Genomic DNA, 690 nt, shown 5'->3' with positions numbered 1-690 from the left:
GGAGGAAGCCCTGGACACCTGTCTAAGCCTCCATGGCCTCAGCAGACACCTGGAGGTGACGGTGACTCAGGTTGTTGGGAAATGGTAGCATCCTGCTGGGACCACACAGCAGCCCTGAGGCCCCCAATGGATCAGCGGGAGGGTGTCCATTCCCAGGGCTGGGGTGAAGCCTCTACAGAAGGATAAGGCTTGTGAATATAGGGAAAGTGAGGCACAAGGAGGTGAAGTCACCTGCACAGGGTGGCTTTGTTGTCATGTCAGAACTGGGATGTGGCCCAGGGTATTAAGGCCCCTGCAGTTCCCCCTCCAAGGGCATGTGAAGGTCAGCAGCCGAGGGCACTTAAGTCCTGACTTGAGCTCAGCACGAGGGACCCTCCCCTTCCAGGCCACAGCTGCCATGGCATTCATCTGTCCCTCAGAAGGAATTAGGCAAAATCAAAATCAAGGTCAGACCCTGATCTCCAGAATGAACCCTGGGGGGTGCTTTTCTGACTCCCCAGGAGACAGGCAGCCCTGCTCAACCCAGCAGCTCAGATCCCAGGATGCTGACCATGTTTCTGCCCAGAGCTCGTCCTCCTCCCTCCTCCCAGGTCCCTAGCTTGTCCCAGCCTGCTCTGTAGGAGGGGTCACAAGGAGGAGTCCAGCCCCTGGGAGACGGCCTGACCCAGGACGGCGCTCATGCTGCACAGG

This window comes from Rhinolophus sinicus, chromosome 13, assembly GCF_057876585.1.
Source record: "Rhinolophus sinicus isolate RSI-liver-muscle chromosome 13, RSI-T2T, whole genome shotgun sequence".
NCBI lineage: Eukaryota > Metazoa > Chordata > Mammalia > Chiroptera > Rhinolophidae > Rhinolophus > Rhinolophus sinicus.
Note: the sequence above shows the minus strand (reverse complement) of the source record.